This window comes from Anas platyrhynchos, chromosome Z (assembly GCF_047663525.1).
Source record: "Anas platyrhynchos isolate ZD024472 breed Pekin duck chromosome Z, IASCAAS_PekinDuck_T2T, whole genome shotgun sequence".
Classification (NCBI taxonomy): domain Eukaryota; kingdom Metazoa; phylum Chordata; class Aves; order Anseriformes; family Anatidae; genus Anas; species Anas platyrhynchos.
The window spans coordinates 5,111,517-5,134,600 of record NC_092621.1 but is presented as its reverse complement, the minus strand read 5'-3'; positions in this window follow the sequence as shown (position 1 = coordinate 5,134,600).

The window sequence follows — 23,084 nt, the reverse complement described above, 5'->3', positions numbered from 1 at the left end:
AGGCAAAGGAGTTACTTGGCTTAATTCCTCTGTTTATATTTTAGAAAAGCCCATGAGGAAATAGGTACTAAGAGTACGGTGATGTTGCCACATATGAACAATAATTATTCTTCTAAATAAGACAAATCTGGAACAAACGTATGGTATCGTGACTTGGCAGTAGAGAAGACCTCTCCAGTAAAACTGTGCTTGCTCCCTGAGTGAGATCTGAATTTTCTTGCCATGTAGCTGAATACGTGTGAAGCTGCATGCTGATCCACACTTTGGAGCAGCCTTGGCAACACACATTGCTGTCTGACCAGCAGGCTGTTTCTCAAAACCTATATCTTTCACCTTTTTTTTTTTTTTTTTGAAGACAAATCTTTTTTTCCTTTCCTCTACTCTTTCCTTCATGTGTAAATGTTTATGAAAAAGGCAAGAATAAATTAGCCCATCCATTTTATAACGTATCATTTATATTGTAGTAATTTGAGGAAAGGAAGTGACTCCACTCTGTAGTGTTACCTGTAAACTGGAACCTTTTTACTAATAGCTAAAAAGATTCAACCTCTAAGGAGAGTTTATGTTCCTCATTCTTTCTTTTTGGATGTGCAAAATGTTGAATCAACCTTTTTGCTTTAGAGAAGAAACATGATCTTTAAATTACAGACATCAGCAGGATTATCCTCAAAACAGAAGAAATAAAAAACAAAACACACCAGGCTAATAAGGAGTCTGTGTAATAGATTAAAAAAAAAAAAAAAAAAAAGTCTGCAAAATAACCTTGTGATTTTTTTAGTCAAAGGATCAGACTCACTTGGAATTATCCCATTAATGCATATTTACAGGGCAAGAGGCCTACAAATATATATGCCAAAGGAAAATTAGAGCTACAAAAATACTTGATGTACAGTGTAGAATGAGTTGGGGAGGGAGATATATATCTCCCTCTGATGAGGGAGATAGAGCAGGAAAGAAAAAAAAAGTATTGGTTTTACAGTGATGCTTCCTGTCACCCTTTTCCCTCCCTCCCTTGACTGAATGTAACCATTAATTGTGTGAATTGAACAGTTGCTATGGCTAAATTGGACAGGAACCTCAGGAGGTCAAAGCATTCCTGCTTGTTAAAGCTACTGACACGTTTTATGGTTTTACAAAATGTCAGCGTCCATCACACTGTAACCCGGCTGTTGAGGATCCTGTCTCTTGTAAAACACTCATAGATAGCTGCCTTATGAAACTTTCAGGTATAACCTCGAATCTACAACTGAGTTAAAAATTCCCCCTCCTTTTCTCACTCCCTGTTACATTTTTGCTTATGAGCTTGTCAGAAACCTGTGGAAGTTTCTTTTCCTTTTTATTACACCATTTTTTACTTTCAGTCAGAGCTGTAGGTTCAGAGATCTTGAGCGACGGCAACCTCTTTTGCTTTCCTACCACTGCAACATCTCAGGTTGGTGGAAAGGGACAATTAAAGTAACCACTAGGGTTTAACAGTTGGCATTTAGCATCTGCTGCATGTCTGTGGCCATGCACAGCTGTCTTCTTTCCAAGGGAAATGCAAAATTGTGAAGTAGCTGGAATCCCAATGAGATGAGGCCTCTCTGAAACATGCCATGATGACAACTTCACTTCGTTCTGCATTTTTCAGCTCCAATACAATAAAGCTGCAAAGGGGATTCATACAACAGAAAAAACAGAGTGCTATTTTAAGCACAGCCCTAAATGATAATGTCTCCAGTCAAAAACATAAAACAACTGGTTCTAGATTAGCAAATCTTGATTTTATTTTATTATTTTGTGTGTGTGTGTGTGTGTTAGATAACAGCAGTTTCAATATTTTGTCACATAAAAACTCTGTTTGTGTTTGTCTGTAAACACACTTAATATATCATTTCAGTCATAGTAAACTATACCAAAGTTTAGAAGGCCCTACCAAGGATGGTAGGTTCCATGCTTCAAGGTGTAATTCTTACATGTGGACAAAGCAAGAAGGACCTTTCCTTTTCTAATTGTACATATACTAACAAACAATGATATCTCTGGCATATTGTAGACCTGCAGAATGAAGATTTCTAATCACTTTTACATTGACCCCAGTATATATATTTATATATTTATATTTCAAATTCAATTAATATGGTTTCTATTTTATTTTATTATTTATTTTATTTTATTTTATTTTATTTTATTTTATTTTATTTTATTTTATTTTATTTATTTTATTGTATTTTATTTTATTATTTTATTTTATGTAGTTTCAATAAGCCTGGAAGTTGACATATTTAACTTTTCTTTCCCTTTCTTTTTCATGATCATTTGAGGTATTTATTTATATATTTATTTATTTTTCCTGGAGTGAGCCAGCACCCCTTTAACAAATGTCAGAGTAATATGTCATAAAAAAATAAATTCACTACCATTCCACAATTTCCAGACAAGGCACTAAAAGGGTTCTATACGTAATAGCTCTATACTGTGACTATCAGGAAGATATTATCCTCTCCATTATAATAATGAAAAAATAAAGAAAGTGAAATGGCTTGTTGCACTCCCAAATCAAGCCTGATGTAGAGGATATGTCCATAAGCTAAGTGTACTTCCATGTCCCAGGAGCTACATATACAACAGAAATCTAAGGAAGACCACAGTATGCTTCTGAACATTGTGCCATGTTCAGTTGTATTTAAAGAAGTCATAGTAGTTAATTGCTAACAGTAGTTAATTCCCAGATGCAGCTAGGCAAAGGAAGTAAGGCTAAAAGCAGGATTATTACCCTGAACTTTTGAAGATCCAACTTCGACTTCTTCTGGGACCTGCTTGGGAGTATCTCATGGGTTAGATTGATAGAAGGCAAGGGTGCTTGTGAGAGATGGACTACATTTAAGCAGCACTTCTTCCATGCTCAGGATCGGTGCATCCCGAAGAACAGGAAACTGGGGAAGAGGGCCAGGAAACCCACGTGGATGAGTAAGGAGCTAATTAATAAGATCAAAAGGAAGAGGAAGGTCTATGAAATGTGGAAAAAGGGCCTGTCCTCTTGGAAGGAATATACATGTAGATGTGTTGTCAGGGCCTGCAGGGACACGATGAGGGCTAAAGCCCACCTAGAGATGAGGCTTGCAAAAGAGATAAAGGATAATAAGAAGGGTTTTTTCCAAGTATGTAAACAGCAAGAGGAAGACTAGGGATAATGCAGGTCCCTTGCTGAATGAGGGGGGTGTCCTGATCATGGGAGATGCTGAGAAGGCAGAGATACTGAATGCTTTCTTTGCTTCAGTCTTTGCTTCAAGGACACTTCACCAGGACTCCTCACCCCTGACAATAGGATAAAGGGTCTGGGAAATGGAGGGCTCCCCACTGGTGGACATGGGAGTGGTTCGGGAACATCTGAGCGGGCTCAACGCACACAAATCCATGGGTCCCGATGGGATGCATCCACATGTGCCAAGGGAGCTTGCAGATGTGATCACTGAACCACTCTCTATCATCTTTGAAAGGTCCTGGAGAATGGGTGAGGTGCCTGAAGACTGGAGGATAGCCAATGTCACTCCAGTCTTCAAGAAGGGCAGGAAGGAGGATCCAGGAAACTACAGGCCAGTCAGTCTCACCTCTGTCCCTGGAAAGGTATTGTAGCAGCTTGTTCTGGATGCCATCTCCAAGCAAGGAGTCCTGCACCTGGGAAGGAACAACCCGAAGTATCAGTACAGGCTGACGGATGACCTGCTGGGGAGGAGCTCTGACAAAAAGGACCTGGGGTCTTGGTGGACGACAGGTTGACCATGAACCAGCACTGTGCCCTTGTGGCCAAGAGGGCTAATGGGATCCTGGTGTGCATTAAAAGGAGCATGGCCAGCAGGTCAAGGGAGGTGATCCTCCCCCTCTACTGTGCCCCGGTCAAGCCTCACCTGGAGTACTGTGTCCAGTTCTGGGCTCCCCAGTACAAGAAAGACAGGGATCTCCTGGAAAGAGTCCAGCAGAGGGCCACAAGTATGATATGGGGCCTGGAGCATCTTCCCTATGAAGAAAGGCTGAGAGACTTGGGGCTGTTCAGCCTGGAGAAGAGAAGACTGAGCAGGGATCTCCTCAGTGTATATCAATATCTGAGGGGTGGGGGACAGAAGGATGTAGCCAACCTCTTCTCAGTGGTTTGTGGGGATAGGACAGGGGGAAATGGCTGCAAGTTAGAGCACAGGAAGTTCCACACTGACATGCAAAAGAACTTCTTCATGGTGAGGGTGACGGAGCATTGGAACATGGCTGCCTAGGGAGGTTGTGGAGTCTCCTTCTCTGGAGACATTCAAGGCCCATCTGGATGCCTACCTGGGCAGCCTGCTCTGAGGAAGCTGCTTTGGCAGGGGAGTTGGACCCAATGATCTTTCGAGGTCCCTTCCAACCCCTAAAGTTCTGTAATTCTGTGATTCTTCCTGGTGTGGCTTTAGCCCATGACAATTTATCCCACTATGCTAGATATTTAGACATAGATGTAGCATGACAAAGTTATGTCCCCAGTAGACAACAAGAACCTGCCCACATGGATGTAAGAGGAAAGCTGGTTTAGCCACAAAGGTGCAAGTTGACACAAGAGTAGGTGACTTGAGTGTGAGATCCTTTATGGAGTAGCACAGATGTATCCCAGTATCCAAGCAAGCTCCAAGTTAATAAAATTAAAGGATATCTTTTCACATCACATCTAGGCATAATTAGTAGTGAAAAGATCAATATTTCCCTACGAAAAAAAAAAAATCGCCTTAAAATGGCAACCGTTGAGAAGCTCCTGTGAACAGTAGCAGAGGAAGAGCTATGGAATGAATCATCTGACAATCTTTTTCCAGACGTGTTTTTGTATATTTGCTGAGTCAGAGTGTATGGGACACTAAATGGAATATATACCATTTTCATTATTTCTATTATTTTTAAGCTCAGCATGTATATATGTGCATGGCACGTCTGTTTGTAGAAAGAAAACAAAACAAAACAAAACAAAACAAAACAAAGAAAAAGCAATGAAACATTACAGAAAATGCAGAAATGTCTGCAGAAGAGTGAGTCTTTGTGTGCATGTGTTGTAATCATAATCAGTCACACTATATTTCTGCCTTGGGGTACACAAGCTGAAAGAAAGGTTGAGAACCACTGTTATAGATAATCCTCTGTAATGATTTTCCTTTCTTCAGGACAATCTTGACAACAGCACCTTGCCCTAGGAAAGTTTTCTTTGATCCATTTTGTGACTGAAATACAAATTCCCTATTTTTAGTATGCCTCTCTTCAAACTAATGATCCCTGCAATAAGGATGTCCTGCCCAGGAGGACATCTCCAAACAGATTAAAAGAAATAACATTAAAACTTCGGATCAGGAACTGAGTATGAAAGGTGGGAGGGTACTTGGTGTTTATTTGCTTTTCTTTCTGCCTTTTTGAAGATGCTGTCATGTCCTGTTACACATGTCATCTATTTGATAGTATTTCACTTATCAAGGACATAGGCAAATGAGCATTGTTAGCAGCAGGCAAGATCTGAGGATTTTTAAGGCACAATGCTTCATTACAGAGGCAATTTTCATGAAAATATTATGCAAAGTAGTGTATAATTTTTAATGTACATACATACATAAAACAAGCTGTTATCAGGCCAAAGAAATCAACTAAAGTTCTCTAGAGTTTGGAGATCTCTCTCTCTCTCTCTCTCTAAATATAAATATAAATATAGATAGATAGATAGATAGAGAGAGAGAGAGAGAGAGAGAATCTACATCTATATATATAGATATAGACATATATAGATATAGATATATCTATATAGGTACATAGATATATATCTATATCTATATATGTCTATATCTATATATACATATATAGATATATATATGTCTTTTTTTTTTTTTTTTTTTTTTTTTTTTTTTTTTTGTGAATGTGTTAAAGAATCTGATAGACTTGTCCACTGCTGATATAGCTACACAAAAGGCAGTATGGTTGCAAGTGCTAGATAACTGAATCCCAATATGGTATCCTAAACGAGCACCTTGGACCATTTGAGATGCCATATAATACTCAAGACAATTGCATGCACATGACAGATTTAACAAAGAATCACAAGACACCACACGCTTCTTTAGGGTGGCAGCAGAAGGCCAAATTAAATATTTTACTTAATCAGAATGTCAGCATACACTTCCATTTCGGCAACCAACCCCCTCCATTTATAGCCTAGTTGTACTTTTCCATAATGCTACATTCTACAATCTTTTGTCTTAACAATACAAATACAAAATACTAAAACAAACTGGCTGTCCTACCCACAGGAACTTCCTAACTTTGAGCTGTGTTTTCCTGTATTTTTTTTTCTCCTTTTCCTCAGAAAGGTGCACATGATGAAAACTGCAGGATTGTCAGTGTGAAGACTGTAAGAATGCCTTACTGTTTTCCCTCCAATCCCCTCAAAATGCTTAGTGTAATTGGAAACAAGGACAAACATTACTTGATTTCCAAGTTTGTATTTCTTCACCAACAATTTTCTTCCTTTCCATAATGGCAAAAACAATAGGGAAGAACGTCTGGAGGTGCAGGTCTGAATTCATGCAATAGCTGAGGCTGGAAGAACCTCTGGAAACTACTTAGTAAAATCAAAAAGACTTGGCAGATCAAGTCAAAAAAACAGGCAGCTCCGGGTCATGTCCAGTCAGATTTTACACAGTTCCAGAAAACTCCCCAACCTTGCAGGGCAATCTATGCCAATGCTGAACACCCTCAGAATAAAAATCTGCTTTCGTCCATTTAAATACCTTTTCCTGTATTTCATCCAATTGACTCTTGTCACAGGGCACCACTGAGAAGAGCCCAGCTCTATTTTCTATACTGTCCCTTCATCAGTTGTTTATACACACTGACGAGACCCCCCCCTGAGTCTTCTCTTCTTCAGGCAGATCAGCCCCAGCTCTTGCAGACTTCCCTCATGCATCATATGCTCCAGACCACTCATCATCTTTGTGGCCTTTCCCTGGACTCATGTGTCTGTATCTCTTGCTGGAAAGCCCAGCATCCAAGACAACGTCCCAAATGTGTCTCATCAGTGCTGAGTAGAGCAGAAGTTTCACCTCCCTTGATTTGCTTGGCAATGCTGTATTTCCTGTAGCCCAGAAGGCTGTTTGCTTTCTTTTCCTTGAGAACACACTGCTAGACGATGGTCACTTTGATGTCCACCAGGACCCTCAGGGTCTTCTTTTCCAGACAGCTGTCTGCCAGACTGTACAAGTGTCGTAATTTATTCCTCCTTGGGTGCTGGACTTGGCACTTTCTTTTTCTGAACTTGAGGATATTCCCATAGGCCAAATCCTCCAGCCTGCTGAGGTCCTTTTGAAAGACAGGAACACCCTGATGAAGTTCTGTGCTTTATGATCAATTTGAAATAACATTTGGGAATAAAATAAATTTAAATTGAATCATAGAATCATAGAATATCACAAGTTGGAAGGGACCCATAAAGATCAAATCCAACTTTTGTTTCTGCTGTTAATTGCTGTTATTACTGTTACTGGTTTTTTGTTTGTTTGTTTGTTTGTTTGTTTTTCTTATACCCACAGAAAATCAGAAATAACTCAATGCACATCATCAGTTGACAGCCAAGTGCAACAGTAAAAGCAGATAAAGTAATGGTGTTTTGGAATAAATAGTTGCAAACCTGGCCTGTACAGTACAAAGAGAAACAGAAGTGAAGATCTTCAACCCCTTCCAAGTAATGGATGCTCTTCTGTTACTACATTTTTTTTTCACCAACCACTTGACCTTTCTTTCTGAGTGCTAGATAAAGTTTCTTAATCAGTGTTTATGTATGTAAAGTTTATATGCGTATATATCTGCACGTGTATACACACACAATTACTCCTTTAGTATATGGTTGTGATGGATAATACCAGTGGATTTATCTCCTTGTCTTAATGCCAATCTTACAGAAACTAAACTTAAAGACACTCAGCACCTTCTTAACAATGGAGTGTCAAGTGCGTAAAGAAGTAAAACCACCATTTGCACATGAACTGCTGTGATTTTTTTCTCCAACTGTCAAACATTACTACCAGGTTGCATTACTAATAATTATTAATAAGCTGTTAATATTTCAATTTTTTAAAATTGTGATTTCCTCCTAACATAAGACACAAATCAATATGGTAGATGCTGTCTTTGGCTTCAGTGAAGCACGTCAACCTTTAACTAGAAGATGGTTTATTGAAAAGCTTGTTCACTTTCCATGCTCAATTAATCTTAAACCTCTCCTTGGTGTATGTGATATCAAATGTGTCAAACATGCAATGGCTTTCTGATGTAGTTCCCAACTTGTTCAACATTTAACTGGGGTCACTGAACTTATTTTATCGATATTTTAAGTAGTTATTGCTATCCAATCATTGCTGTTTTGCTGACTTTGTATGCACTAAATTCAAACTGCTCTCAGTGGAAGAAAACAAATAACTAATCTGGTAAACATGATATTGCTGTTATACTATAGAGCTGGAGTAAATAAAACTTCCATAAAGTTTCCAGTTTATTGGTGCAGAAAGAAAATCAGCAGTGCGATTAACTGTCTTTTCCCCTCCTCTCCTTCTTCCTCTCTTCTCCTTCTTCCTCTCCTCTCCTTTTTACTCTCCTTTCCTTTTTCCTCTCCTCTCCTTCTTCCTCTCCTTTCCTTCTTCTTCTCCTTTCCTTCTTCGTCTCCTTTACTTCTTCCTCTCCTTTCCTTCTTCCTCTCCTTTTCTTCTTCCTATTGCTTTCCTTATTCCTCTCCTTCCTCTCCACTACTTTTTGCTCTCCTTTCCATTCTCCTCTCCTTTTTCCTCTCCTCTCTTTTTTCCTCTCCTTTCCTTTTTCCTCTCCTTTTCCCTCTCCTCTCCTTATTCCTCTCCTTTTTCCTCTCCTTTCCTTTTCCCTCTCCTTTCCTTCTTCCTCTCCTTTCCTTCTTCCTCTCCTTTCCTATTTCTTCTCCTTTCCTTTTTCCTCTGCTTTCCTTTTTTCTCTCCTTTCCTTTTTCATTTACTTTTTCTACTCCTTTCCTTTAACATCTCCTTTCCTTCTTCCTCTCCTTTTCTCTACTTTTTCCTCTTCTTTTTCCTCTCCTTCTCTTTTTCCTTTCCTTTCCTTTTCCCTCCCCTTTCCTTTTTCCTCTCCTTTCCTTTTTCATCTCCTTTCCTTACCTCTTCTTTCCTTTTTCCTCTCCTGTCCTTTTTCCTCTCCTTTCCTTTTCCCTCTCCTCTCCTTTTTCCTCTCCTTTCCTTTTCCCTCTCCTTTCCTTTTTCCTTTCCTATTTCCTCTCCTTTCATTTTTCCCCCCTTTTCCTTTTCTCTCCTATCCTTTTCCCACTGCTTTCCTTTTTCCTTTCCTTTTCTTTTTCCTCTCCTTTCCTTCTTCCTTTCCTTTCCTTCTTCTTCTGCTTTCCATCTTCCTTTTCTTTCCTTCTTTTTCTCATTTCCTTCTTCCTCTCCTTTCCTTCTTCCTCTTTTCCTTCTTCCTCTCCTTTTTCCTCTCCTTTCCTTTTTCCTTTCCTTTCTTTTTCCCTCTGCTTTTCTTTTTCCTCTCCTTATTCCTCTCCTTTCCTTTTTCCACTCCTTTTCTATTCCCTCTCCTTTCCTTTATCCTCTCCTTTCCTTATCCCTCTCCTCAACTTTTCCCTCTCCTCAACTTTTCCCTCTCCTCAACTTTTTCCCCTCCTTTCCTTTTCATATGCTTTTTCCTCTCCTCTCCTTTTTCCTCTCCTCTCCGTTTTCCTCTCCTTTATTTGTTCCTCTGCTATTCTTTTCCATCTCCTTTTCCCTCTCGTTTCCTTTTCCCTCTCCTTTCCTTTTCCGTCTCCTTTCCTTTTCCCTCTCCTTTCCTTATCCCTCTCCTTTCCTTTTCCCTCTCCTCACCTTTCCCCGCTCCTTTCCTTTTTCATATGTTTTTTTCTCTCCTCTCCCTTTTCCTCTCCTTTATTTTTTTCCTCTGCTTTCCTTTTACATCTCCTTTTCCCTCTCATTTCCTTTTCCCTCTCCTTTCCTTTTTCTTTTACTTTTCTTTTTCCTCTCCTTTCCTTTTTCCTCTCCTTTTTCCTCTCCTCTCCTTTCCCCCCCCCTTTTTCCTCTCCTTTCCTTTTTCCTCTCCTTACCTTTTTCCTCTCCTTTTTCCTCTCCTCTCATTTCCCCCCCCCCTTTTTCCTCTCCTTTCCTTCTTCCTCGTTTCTTTCTTCCTCTCCTTTTTCCTCTCCTTTCCTTTTTCCTTTTTTTTTTCATTTTTCCTCTGCTTTTCTTTTTCTTCTCCATATTCCTCACCTTTCCTTTTCCCTCTCCTTTCCTTTTCCCTCTCCTTTCCTTTTTCCTCTCCTCTCCCTTTTCCTCTCCTTTATTTTTTCCTCTGCTTTCCTTTTAGATCTCCTTTTCCCTCTCCTTTCCTTTTCCCTCTCCTTTCCTTTTTCCTCTCCTTTCCTTTTTCCTTTTCTCTCCTTTTCCCTCTCCTCTCTTTTTTCGTCTCCTTTCCTTTTACCTCTCATTTTTCCTCTCCTGTCCTTTTTCCCCTCCTTTTTCGTCTCCTTTCCTTTTTCCTCTCCTTTTCCTTTTCTCTCTTCTATCCTTTTCCCACTCCTTTCCTTTTTCCTTTCCTTTCCTTTTTCCTTTCCTTTTCTTTTTCCTCTCCTTTCCTTCTTCCTCTTTTCCTTCTTCCTCTCCTTCTTCCTCTCCTTTCCTTTTTCCTTTCCTCTCCTTTTTCCTCTCCTTTTTCCTTTCCTTTCCTTTTTCCTCTCCTTTTTCCTTTCCTCTCCTTTTTCCTCTCCTTTTTCCTTTCCTTTCCTTTTCCCTCTCCTTTTTCCTTTCCTCTCCTTTTTCCTCTCCTTTTTCCTTTCCTTTCCTTTTTCCTTTCCTTTTTCCTTTCCTTTTTCCTTTCCTTTTTCCTTTCCTTTTTCCTTTCCTTTTTCCTTTCCTTTTTCCTTTCCTTTTTCCTTTCCTTTTTCCTTTCCTTTTTCCTTTCCTTTTTCCTTTCCTTTTTCCTTTCCTTTTTCCTTTCCTTTTTCCTTTCCTTTTTCCTTTCCTTTTTCCTTTCCTTTCCTTTCCTTTCCTTTCCTTTCCTTTCCTTTCCTTTCCTTTCCTTTCCTTTCCTTTCCTTTCCTTTCCTTTCCTTTCCTTTCCTTTCCTTTCCTTTCCTTTCCTTTCCTTTCCTTTCCTTTCTTTTTCCTCTCCTTTCTTTTTTCCTCTCCTTTCCTTTCTTTTTTCCTCTGCTTTTCTTTTTCCTCTCCTTATTCACAGAATCACAGAATCACAGAATCACAGAATTTTTAGGTTGGAAGAGACCTCAAGATCATCGAGTCCAACCTCTAACCTAACACTTACAGTCCCCACTAAACCATATCCCTAAGTTCTACATCTAAATGTCTTTTGAAGACTTCCAGGGATGGTGACTCCACCACCTCCCTGGGCAGCCTGTTCCAATGCCTCACAACCCTTTCAGTAAAGAAGTTCTTCCTAACATCTAACCTAAAACTCCCCTGGCGCAACGTTAGCCCATTCCCCCTCGTCCTGTCACCAGGCACGTGGGAGAACAGGCCAACCCCCACCTCTCTACAGCCTTCTTTAAGGTATCTGTAGAGGGCGATAAGGTCGCCCCTGAGCCTCCTCTTCTCCAGGCTGAACAAGCCCAGCTCCCTCAGACGCTCCTCGTAGGACTTGTTCTCCAGACCCCTCACCTGCTTCGTCGCACTTCTTTGGATCTGCTCAAGCATCTGCATGTCCTTCTTGTAGCGAGGGGCCCAAAACTGAACACAGTACTCGAGGTGCGGCCTCACCAGAGCCGAGTACAGGGGGACGATCACCTCCCTAGCCCTGCTGGTCACACTGATTCTGATACAAGCCAGGATGCTGTTGGCCTTCTTGGCCACCTGAGCACACTGCTGGCTCATATTCAGCCGACTGTCCACCATCACTCCCAGGTCCTTCTCTGCCTGGCAGCTCTCCAACCAGTCATCTCCCAGCCTGTAGCTCTGCTTGGGGTTATTGCACCCCAGGTGCAGGACCCGGCATTTGGCCTTGTTAAACTTCATGCAGTTGACCTCAGCCCATTGGTGCAGCCTATGCAGATCCTCCTGCAGAGCCTTCCTACCCTCGAGCAGATCAACAAACGCACCTAACTTGGTGTCATTTGCAAACTTACTGAGGGTGCACTCAATGCCCTCGTCCAGATCATTGATGAAGATGTTGAAGAGGACCGGCCCCAGCACCGAGCCCTGGGGGACGCCACTAGTGACTGGCCTCCAACTGGACTTTCCTCTCCTCAGGTGGCCAAGAAGGCCAACGGCATCCTGGCTTGTATCAGAAACACTGTGACCAGCAGGGCTAGGGAGGTGATCGTCCCCCTGTACTTGGCTCTGGTGAGGCCGCACCTTGAGTACTGTGTTCAGTTTTGGGCCCCTCGCTACAAGAAGGACATCGAGGTGCTTGAGCGGGTCCAAAGAAGGGCGACAAAGCTGGTGAGGGGCCTGGAGAGCAAGTCCTATGAGGAGCGGCTGAAGGAGCTGGGCCTGTTCAGCCTAGAGAAGAGGAGGCTCAGGGGTGACCTTATTGCTCTGTATAAGTTCATTAAAGGAGGCTGTAGCGAGGTGGGGGTTGGCCTGTTCTCCCATGTGCCTGGTGACAGGACGAGGGGGAATGGGGTAAAGTTGCGCCCGGGGAGTTTTAGGTTAGATGTTAGGAAGAATTTCTTTACTGAAAGGGTTGTGAGGCACTGGAACGGGCTGCCCAGGGAGGTGGTGGAGTCACCATCCCTGGAAGTCTTCAAAAGACGTTTAGATGTAGAACTTAGGGATATGGTTTAGTGGGTACTGTTAGTGTTAGGTTAGAGGTTGGACTCGATGATCTTGAGGTCTCTTCCAACCTAGAGATTCTGTGATTCTGTGATTCTGTGGACTTGACTCCATTTACCACGACTCTTTGGGCCTGGCTATCCAGCCAGTTTTTAACCCAACGAAGCGTGCGCCAGTCCAAGCCAAGAGCAGCCAGTTTCTTGAGGAGAATGCTGTGGGAGACGGTGTCAAAAGCCTTGCTTTCCTCTCCTTTCCTTTTTCCACTCCTTTTCTATTCCCTCTCCTTTCCTTTATCCTCTCCTTTCCTTATCCCTCTCCTCAACTTTTCCCTCTCCTCAACTTTTCCCTCCCCTCAACTTTTTCCCCTCCATTCCTTTTCATATGCTTTTTCTTCTCCTCTCCTTTTTCCTCTCCTCTCCCTTTACCTCTCCTTTATTTGTTCCTCTGCTCTCCTTTTCCATCTCCTTTTCCCTCTCCTTTCCTTTTCCCTCTCCTTTCCATTTCCCTCTCCTTTCCTTTTCCCTCTCCTTTCCTTTTCCCTCTCCTTTCCTTTTCCCTCTCCTCACCTTTTTCCCCTCCTTTCCTTTTTCATATGCTTTTTCCTCTCCTCTCCTTTTTCCTCTCTTCTCCGTTTTCCTCTCCTTTATTTGTTCCTCTGCTATTCTTTTCCATCTCCTTTTCCCTCTCGTTTCCTTTTCCCTCTCCTTTCCTTTTCCGTCTCCTTTCCTTTTCCCTCTCCTTTCCTTATCCCTCTCCTTTCCTTTTCCCTCTCCTCACCTTTTCCCGCTCCTTTCCTTTTTCATATGGTTTTTTCTCTCCTCTCCCTTTTCCTCTCCTTTATTTTTTCCTCTGCTTTCATTTTACATCTCCTTTTCCCTCTCATTTCCTTTTCCCTCTCCTTTCCTGTTTCTTTTACTTTTCTTTTTCCTCTCCTTTCCTTTTTCTTCTCCTTTCTTTTTTCCTCTCCTTTTTCCTCTCCTTTCCTTTTTCCTTTTTTTTTTCATTTTTCCTCTGCTTTTGTTTTTCTTCTCCATATTCCTCACCTTTCCTTTTCCCGCTCCTTTCCTTTTCCCTCTCTTTTCCTTTTTCCTCTCCTCTCCCTTTTCCTCTCCTTTATTTTTTCCTCTGCTTTCCTTTTACATCTCCTTTTCTTTTTTTCCTTTTCCTTTTCTTTTTCCTCTCCTTACCTTTTTCCTCTCCTTTTTCCTCTCATTTCGTTCCCCCCCTTTTTCCTCTCCTTTCCTTCTTCCTCGTTTCCTTCTTCCTCTCCTTTTTCCTCTCCTCTCCTTTTTCCTTTTTTTTTTCCTTTCCTTTTTCCCCTCCTTTCCTTTTTCCTCTCCTTTCCTTTTCCCTCTCCTCACCTTTTTCCCCTCCTTTCCTTTTTCATATGCTTTTTCCTCTCCTCTCCTTTTTCCTCTCCTCTCCCTTTTCCTCTCCTTTATTTTTTCCTCTGCTTTTCTTTTACATCTCCTTTTCTTTTTTTCCTTTTCCTTTTCTTTTTCCTCTCCTTACCTTTTTCCTCTCCTTTTTCCTCTCCTCTCGTTTCCCCCCCCTTTTTCCTCTCCTTTCCTTCTTCCTCGTTTCCTTCTTCCTCTCCTTTTTCCTCTCCTTTCCTTTTTCCTTTTTTTTCCTTTCCTTTTTCCCCTCCTTTCCTTTTCCCTCTCCTTTCCTTTTCCCTCTCCTCAACTTTTTCCCCTCCTTTCCTTTTTCATATGCTTTTTCCTCTCCTCTCCTTTTTCCTTTCCTCTCCCTTTTCCTCTCCTTTATTTGTTCCTCTGCTTTTCTTTTCCATCTCCTTTTCCCTCTCGTTTCCTTTTCCCTCTCCTTTCCTTTTCCCTCTTCTTTCCTTTTCCCACTGCTTTCCTTTTCCCTCTCCTCACCTTTTTCCCCTCCTTTCCTTTTTCATATGCTTTTTCCTCTCCTCTCCCTTTTCCTCTCCTTTATTTTTTCCTCTGCTTTCCTTTTCCATCTCCTTTCCTTTTTCTTTTCCTTTTCTTTTTCCTCTCCTTTGCTTTTTCCTGTCCTTACCTTTTTCTTCTCCTTTTTCCTCTCCTCTCCTTTTTCCCCCCCTTTTTCCTCTCCTTTCCTTCTTCCTCATTTCCTTCTTCCTCTTCTTTTCATCTCCTTTCCTTTTTCCTTTTTCTTTTCATTTTTCCTCTGCTTTTCTTTTTCCTTTCCTTTTCCCTCTCCTTTCCTTTTCCCTCTCCTTTCATTTTTCTTCTTTTTTTTTCCCCTCTTCTTTCCTTTTTCCTCTCCTTTTCCCTCTCATCTCCTATTTCCTTTCCTTTAATTTTTCCTCTGCTTTCCGTTTTTGTCTCCTTATTCCTCTCCTTTCCTATTTCCACTCCTTTACATTTCCCTCTCCTTTCCTTTTTCCTTTCCTTTCTTTTTCCCGCTAGTTTCCTTTTCCCTCTCCTTTCTTTTTTCTCTCCTTTCCTTTTTCCTTTCCTTTCTTTCTTCCTTTCCTTTCCTTTCCTTTCTTCTACTTTCCTTTTTCCTCTAACTCCCGCCTTCCTCTACTTTCCTTCTTCTTCTCCTTTCATTCTTATTCTCCTTTCCTTATTCCTCTCCTTTCCTTCTTCCTCTCCTTTTCCCTTTTCTCTCCTTTTCCCTCTCCTCTCTTTTTTCCTCTCCTTTCCTTTTTCCTCTCCTTTCATTTTTCCTCTCTTTTCTCTCTTCTATCCTTTTCCCACTCCTATCCTTTTTCCTTTCCTTTTCTTTTTCCTCTCCTTTCCTTCTTCCTTTTTTCCTTCTTCCTCTCCTTCTTCCTCTCCTTTCCTTTTTCCTTTCCTTTCCTTTTTCCTCTCCTTTTTCCTTCCTTTCCTTTTCCCTCTCCTTTCCTTTTCCCTCTCCTAAACTTTTCCCTCTCCTCAACTTTTCCCTCTCCTCAACTTTTTCCCCTCCTTTCCTTTTCATATGCTTTTTCCTCTCCTCTCCTTTTTCCTTTCCTCTCCCTTTACCTCTCCTTTAATTGTTCCTCTGCTTTCCTTTTCCATCACCTTTTCCATCTCATTTCCTTTTCCCTCTCGTTTCCTTTTCACTCTCCTTTCCTTTTCCCTCTCCTTTCATTTTTCTTCTCCTTTTCTTTTCCCTTTTATTTTCCTTTTTCCACTCCATACCTTTTTCCTCCCCTTTTTCCTTTTTCCTCTCCTTTTTCCTTTCCTTTAATTTTTACTCTGCTTTCCTTTTTCCTCTCCTTAATCCCCTCCTTTTTTTTTTTTCCGCTCCTTTCCTTTTCCCTCTCCTCATTTTTCCATTCAACTCTTTTTTCCTCTCCTTTCCTTTTTACTTTTCTTTCTTTTTTCCCCTCCTTTCCTTTTTCATATGCTTTTTCCTCTCCTCTCCCTTTTCCTCTCCTTTCTTTGTTCCTCTGCTTTCCTTTTCCATCTCCTTTTCCCTCTCCTTTCCTTTTCCCTCTCCTCACCTTTTCCCCCTCCTTTCCTTTTTCATATGCTTTATCCTCTCCTCTCCCTTTTCCTCTCCTTTATTAGTTCCTCTGCTTTCCTTTTCCATCTCCTTTTCCCTCTCGTTTCCTTTTCCCTCTTTTTTCCTTTTCCCTTTCCTCACCTTTTCCCCCTCCTTTCCTTTTTTCATATGCTTTTTCCTCTCCACACCCTTTTCCTCTCCTTTCTTTGTTCCTCTGCTTTCCTTTTCCATCTCCTTTTCCCTCTCGTTTCCTTTTCACTCTCCTTTCATTTTTCTTCTTCTTTTCTTTTCCCCCTTCTTTTCTTTTTCCTCTACTCTCCTTTTTCCTCCCCCATTTCCTCTCCTCTCCTTTTTCCTTGCCTTTAATTTTTCCTCTGCGTTCCTTTTTCCTCTCCTTAATCCTCTCATTTTTTTTTCCACTCCTTTCCTTTTCCCTCTCCTCATTTTTCCATTCCTCTCCTTTTTCCTCTCCTTTCCTTTTTGCTTTTCTTTCTTTTTTTCCTTTGCTTTCCTTTTTCCTCTCCTTATTCCTCTCCTTTCCTATTTCCACTCCTTTACATTTTCTCCTCTTTCCTTTTTCCTTTCCTTTCCTTTCCTTTCCTTTCCTTTCCTTTCCTTTCCTTTCCTTTCCTTTCCTTTCCTTTCCTTTCCTTTCCTTTCCTTTCCTTTCCTTTCCTTTCCTTTCCTTTCCTTTCCTTTCCTTTCCTTTCCTTGCCTTGCCTTGCCTTGCCTTGCCTTGCCTTGCCTTGCCTTGCCTTGCCTTGCCTTGCCTTGCCTTGCCTTGCCTTGCCTTGCCTTGCCTTGCCTTGCCTTGCCTTGCCTTGCCTTGCCTTCCCTTCCCTTCCCTTCCCTTCCCTTCCCTTCCCTTCCCTTCCCTTCCCTTCCCTTCCTTTCCCTTTCTTCTACTTTCCTTTTTCCTCTATCTTCCGCCTTCCTCTCCTTTCCTTTTTCTTCTCCTTTCCTTCTTATTCTCCTTTCCTTCTTCCTCTCCTTTCCTTCTTCCTCTCCTTTCCTTCTACTTTTTTCCTTCTTCCTGTCCTTTTTCCTCTCCTCCTTTATCCTCTCCTTTCCTTTTTCCTCTCCTTTTTCCTCTCCTGTCCTTTTTCCCCTCCTTTTTTGTCTCCTTTCCTTTTTCCTCTCCTTTCATTTTTCCTCTCTTTTCCTTTTCTCTCTTCTATCCTTTTCCCACTCCGTTCCTTTTTCCTTTCCTTTTCTTTTTCCTCTCCTTTCCTTCTTCCTGTTTTCCTTCTTCCTCTCCTTCTTCCTCTCCTTTCCTTTTTCCTTTTTTCTCCTTTTTCCTCTCCTCTCCTTTTTCCTTTCCTTTCCTTTTTCCTCTCCTTTTTCCTTTCCTTTCCTTTTCCCTCTCCTCAACTTTTCCCTCTCCTCAACTTTTTCCCCTCCTTTCCTTTTCATATGCTTTTTCCTCTCCTCTCCTTTTTCCTTTCCTCTCCCTTTACCTATCCTTTATTTGTTCCTCTGCTTTTCCTTTTTCCATCTCCTTTTCCCTCTCGTTTCCTTTTTCCTGTCGTTTCCTTTTCCCTCTCCTTTCCTTTTTCCTCTCCTTTCCTTTTCCCTCTCCTTTCTTTTTCCCTCTCCTCAACTTTTTCCCCTCCTTTCCTTTTTCATATGCTTTTTCCTCTCCTCTCCTTTTTCCTCTCCTCTCCCTTTTCCTCTCCTTTATTTGTTCCTCTGCTTTCCTTTTCCATCTCTTTTTCCCTCTCCTTTCCTTTTCCCTCTCCTTTCCTTTTCCCTCTCCTTTCATTTTTCTTCTTCTTTTCTTTTCCCTCTTGTTTCCTTTTTCCTCTCCTCTCCTTTTTCCTCCCCTTTTTCCTCTCCTCTCCTTTTTCCCTCTCTTTTTCCTCTCCTTTCCTTCTTCCTCCTTTCCTTCTTCCTATCCTTTTTTCTCTCCTTTCCTTTTTCCTTTTTTTTTTCATTTTTCCTCTGCTTTTCTTTTTCCTTTCCTTTTCCCTCTCCTTTCCTTTTTCCTCTCCTTTCCTTTTTCCTCTGCTTTCCTTTTCCATCTCCTTTCCTTTTTCTTTTCCTTTTCTTTTTCCTCTCCTTTGCTTTTTCCTCTCCTTACCTTTTTCCTCTCCTTTTTCCTCTCCTCTCCTTTTTCCCTCTCTTTTTCCTCTCTTTTCCTTCTTCCTCGTTTCCTTCTTCCTCTCCTTTTTCCTCTCCTTTCCTTTTAGTTTCCTTTTTCCTCTCCTTTCCTTTTTCCACTCCTTTCCTTTTTCCTTTCTTTTTTCCTCTACTTTCGTTTTTCCTATCCTTATTCCTCTCTTTTTAATTTTTCCGCTCCTTTCCTTTTCCCTCTCTTTCCTTTTTTCCTCTCCTTTACTTTTTCCTTTCCTTTTTCCTCTCCTTTCCTTTTCTCTCTCCTTTTCTTTTCCGTCTCTTTTCCTTTTCCCTCTCCTCTCCTTTCCTTTTTCCTTTCCTTTTTTCCTCTCCTTTCCTTTTCCCTCTCCTTTTCATTCCACTCCTTTCTTTTTTCCTCTCATCTACTTTTTCCTCTCCTTTCCATTTTCCTCTCATTTTCTTTTTCCTTTCATTTTTCCTCTCTTTTCATCTTTCCTCTCCTTTCCTTTCCTCTCCTTTCCTTTTTCCTCTTTTCTCTTCTCTCCTTTTTCTTCTCCTCTCCTTTTTCCTCTCATTTCTCTTCTTTCATTTTTCTTTCATTTTTCCTCTCGTTTTGTTTTTCCTCTCCTTTCCTTTTCCCTCTCCTTTCATTTCTTCTCCTTTCCTTCTTCCTCTCCTTTCCTTCTTCCACTCCTTTCCTTCTTCTTCTCCTTCCCTTCTTCCTCTTTTTTCTTTCTTCCTCTCCTATCCATTTTCCTCTCCTTTCCTTTTTCCTCTCCTTTCCTTTCTTCTCCTGTCCTTCTTCCTCTCCTTTATTTCTTCCTCTCCTCTCCTTTTTTCTCTCCTTTCCTTTTTCCTCGCCTTTTCGTTTTTCTTCTCTTTTCCTTTTTCCTCTCCTTTACTTTTTCCTCTCCTTTCTTTTTTACTCTCCTTTTCTTTTTCCTCTCCTTATTCCTCTCCATTCCTTCTCCTCTCCTTTCCTTTTTTTTTTTTTTTCCTTTCCTTTTTCCTATCCTTTTTCCTCTCCGTTCCTTTTCTTTCTACTTTCCTTTTTCCTCTCCTTTCCTTTTTCCTCTTTTTACCTTTTCCCTCTCCTTTCCTTTTTCCTCTCCTTTTTCCTCACCTCTATTTTTTCCTCTCCTTTCCTTTTTCCTCTCCTTTTTTTTCCTCTCCTTTCCTTTTTCCTTTCCTTTTCTCTTTCCTTTTCCCTCTTCTTTCCTTTTTCTTGTTCTTTCCTCTCCTTTCCTTTTTCCTCTTCTTTCCTTTTTCCTCTCCTTTCCTTTTTCCTTTTTTTTTCCTCTCCTTTCCTTTTTCCTCTTCTTCCTTTTTCCTCTCCTCTCCTCTCCTCTCCTCTCCTCTCCTCTCCTCTCCTCTCCTCTCCTCTCCTCTCCTCTCCTCTCCTCTCCTCTCCTCTCCTCTCCTCTCCTCTCCTCTCCTCTCCTCTCCTCTCCTCTCCTCTCCTCTCCTCTCCTCTCCTCTCCTCTCCTCTCCTCTCCTCTCCTCTCCTTTCAGTGCCTGGCTTTGCAAATTAAAATAAGCTTGTTTCATTATTACATTTTGGAATGTTTATGGCCTTAAATCAGAAAAAAAAAAAAAAGAAAAAATAAAAAAGAGAGTGAGAGAAAATAAGGCAATTTAATGCAGTAAACAAGTTAAATGACTATTGCCCGAGGCTATCAAACAAGTATGTAGAGCCACAGCGACGACTTGCTTTATTTGTAATATAGAAAAAAAGAATATTATGTTGATATGTAAATAACAAACAATTAAATCATCATGAGGACTGTGTCGCAGATTTCTTATTTTCTTATTCTTCCAAAACAACAGGCACAGACTCATCTCAGTGAAGACTTATCTTTAGGGAGTAAACCTGAAAACATTAGAGAGCTAGTGTCCTCAAAAAGGAGATGAACCACATTTATATCCCAGGAGCCATTTAAGCTTAAATTACTGCTGACAGTGTCATTATTGAATTACTTATTAATGTGATGATAGCAAATTAAAGGCAGGATTCACAGGGTGCCATCCATAGATAAAACACATGTCTAGATGTGGATTTTTGCTCTAAGTCTTTGGGGCATTTCAGCAGAGCTGTGGGGACAGGTAAAATCCAGCCAAACAAAACTGTTTTATATTTATCTGAAGACAGCAAATGGACAGGACATATGAGCAAGCATTACGGTCAGAAGACTGTTAAATGAAAGAGCACACTTTAGCAAAGCAAAGCTTTGTGCGCATCTGAAGAGATCAAGACGTTATGATCCTTATCTGCCTTACTCCCAGTGAGTAAGGCAGTCTTTCATTAAAAATATTAGCTGGTTTACTTTTTCTTCTAGTCTCCAAAGCATTATAGGAAATTATATATATTTTTTTTTTCTGTACTTTTATCATGAAGGTGAAACAGAGTAGAGTAGATTTTGGAAAAGGACTGATTAGTTTTCAAACAGAATTTGTACAGATGAAGTTGTAATTTATATAGTACACAAAGAGAAGTCAGGTGAAAAGTCAAAGGCAAGTGAAATAGGGAGTTATGTGAATGTACACAAGAAAACTGAAATTTCTCAGATTAAGTCAAGTATTTCAAGGAAGATGAGGTTAACAGCTCCAGGACCATTATGTTGTGAGCCTTTTGTTGCCACAACAGTCTCAAGAACAGACAGTCAGGGATTGAACTCTGTTTATGAATCGTGCAAACCTCTTTTTCAGTAATCCTTTCTCTATCACAGGCAGTTTGACTTTGAATAGACTGACAGCTCAAGAGAGTGCCTGGAAATATCTAGGCTGAAAGATAAGACTTTTCTTATAGAAAGAAGAAAATTCATTATTATTATTATTATTATTATTATTGTTATTGTTATTGTTATTATTATTATTGTAATAAACAATAAATGTTTGTTAATTGTCTTTTGTATTATAAGGACAAGGAGTCCTGCTTGAAGAAATGGGGGTAGTAAAGGTCTCCTGCTGAGATAAGAAACTGTAAAATGCCTGAAATTCCTTTACTTAATGTAACGAAAGAGGGCCCTTGAACCGGCAAGGGGGAGGGAGTTTCCTCCCCTTCTCCCCCCTTGCATCCTAGTTCCATCTTTCGTTTAAAGTCACTGTTGCAAAGCTCCTGTAACCATTCCTGATTAGCTGCTGAACTAGCATGATAATGTTCTGCCTTCCTGCTTCATGCTGGGTCAACATGACCTAGTGAAGAAAGGGAGTCGAGCCACAATGCAGAGGAAGACTATGACCTTCATCTTCATGACCACCAGAGAGACTGGGACGACCCCCTAGCAACAGTGCGCGCAGCTGCAGAACATACCTGGATCTGCTACGTAATCCCGAAATTACCAAGATATAAAAAGGGACCCTGGCAGGGGTGAGGTGTGCGCCGTTGGCGGAGCAGAGACTCCCTGGCCACCCAGCGCTGTTTTGCTTGCTGTTTGCTTACTCAATAAATTCTATTATATGATTAATACAATGATGTCTGAAAATTAATTAAGGGAGCAACTTATAACAATTATTATTATTATTATTATTTAAGTCCCTGGGCATAATTGAATAATAGAGCTCAAATTAAGAAGGAAGTAAAGGTACCTGCCTGGGATACTATAGAAATATATTTTTTCTCTAGGCACAGAAGCAATACTGGGGCAATAAGTTCTATTCCTTTCCTTAGTTTCAGTTCTTGCTCCCCTACCACAGCCCTGGCTACTCAAACATCTTCTCTTCTGATACTCTTAAGCCATAGGTTTCAGCTCTGTATCACAACCAGGAATGTATATACAGCACATCCTGCTGCATGCCGTACCACAAGAGGCTACCAAGGGATGTGGAAGTTACTATCACAAAATGCTGTGTGAGTGTCTTGTTTCGTTATGGGACCAAGTGTGAGGAAATGCCTATGTTTATGGGACTAGATAGTTCAATGCCTGGCCCTCTAAGGTGGTTTCTTGTGAAGAAGGCACTGCATACATATGGACACGGTTTTGATACTGACTGGCTGATCTTTGGACTTCAGGAAGAAGACAGAATCTCTGTACCTCCCAAACAAGGAACAGCCAGAGGTCCTCATTGAGGATCTTATAAATGAAGTCTCAACTGAATCTGAATCTAGTAATATTTATACTTATAAAAGTTATAAAAGTTATAAAAGGTATAAAAGCTATAAAAGGCAAGTAAACAGCACTGGGTGTGCGGGGAGTCTACACTCCACCAACATGCACACACGAACATCAAACATTCTAAATATACAGAACATTGCTCCTTCATACTAAACCCAAGTATGCCTATACATATGTACAATCAGAAAAGGTAACAATCCTTTAAGTTCCATGACTTAACAGTTTCCATTTTCCATTCCTTTTCTTGATTACAAATAAGTCTCCATTTTCCATTCCTTTTGAACAATATGTCTCTCTCCAAGTTCTTAAGCAATTCGGACTTCAGGCCTTATGTATCCTGTTCTTCCGGGATCGAAGAAAAGCAAGGCCAATAACCCTAGGTCAAAAGGCATTCTTTATGAATATCAACCATTTTCTCGACATGAATTACCACTCCATATATAACAATGAGAAAGTTCTTATTGAATGCTTTTTCAGTGGTAGACAGATTAAAAAGTGTTTAAAAGAGGTGGAAGGAATCACAATATCACTGAACAAAAATCAGCATGAAGTTTCTCAGTTACAATTGAACACCGTACATGTGCATTCCTGTCTTGCTGTAAGTATTGCAGTGTTTATCCCTCCAAAAGTTGTTCCAGAATTATTCTTCTTCTTATTTTTTTTTTTTTAAAGAGGAA